This window comes from Propithecus coquereli, unplaced genomic scaffold (assembly GCF_000956105.1).
Source record: "Propithecus coquereli isolate 6110/MARCELLA unplaced genomic scaffold, Pcoq_1.0 Scaffold308, whole genome shotgun sequence".
Taxonomy (NCBI): domain Eukaryota; kingdom Metazoa; phylum Chordata; class Mammalia; order Primates; family Indriidae; genus Propithecus; species Propithecus coquereli.
Genome location: NW_012148708.1, coordinates 1,597,711 through 1,598,553, shown reverse-complemented (window position 1 = coordinate 1,598,553; position 843 = coordinate 1,597,711).

The window sequence follows — 843 nt, the reverse complement described above, 5'->3', positions numbered from 1 at the left end:
TTAAAATATTTTTAGAAGATCGGGACACTTTTGTTTTTTCTTTTGAGACAGAGTCTCACTCTCTTGCTGGGGCTGAAGTGCCATGACATCATCACAGCTCACTGCAACCTCAAACTCCTGGGCTCAAGCGATCCTCCTGCCTCAGCCTCCTGAGTGGCTGGGACTCCAGCCTCATCCAGCTAATCTTTTTCTACTTTTAGTAGAGATGGGATCTTGCTCTTGCTCAGGCTGGTCTCAAACTCCTGATCTCAAGAGGTCCATCTGCCTCAGCCTCACAGAGTGCTAGGATTACAGGCGTGAGCCAAGGACACTTTTTATGAAAAGTCCAGTGCTGGTGTCTATAGACATGTTGTTGACCCTGGCACACTTGTTGCAGAAAGTGGAGTTCTGCTTTGCCCTTCTGCCCAATTGGGAAAGGCCTGGAATCAGCCCCCAAACAGACTTCTTTGGGCACATTCTTTGGAGAGGAAAATTCAAATTGAAGTCAGCAGAAAAGAACATCACCTTTGTTCCTATATTTGGAAGGAAAATAAACACCCAAGCCCAGCAACGGCAACAACCAAAACAAGTGTCAGGCACCAAAAGTGGGGCCAATGTCCCCAGCTTATTAATAGCACAAAGCGCTCACTGAAGAGTCAGCTACAGCTGCCTGTGTAGACCATGCCTCCCAGCTAAGCAGGTTCCCCAGCCCAGGCACGTGGGACCCCACAGAATGTTAGCAGAATGTTGGTGGGTTATATGAGTCTTTTGGAGAGAGGGGCTATAGCCCTCGTCGGATATTTAAGGGATCTCAAATCCCCCCAAATTAAGAACCACCGCATGGGGGTCCCATTAAATGTCATA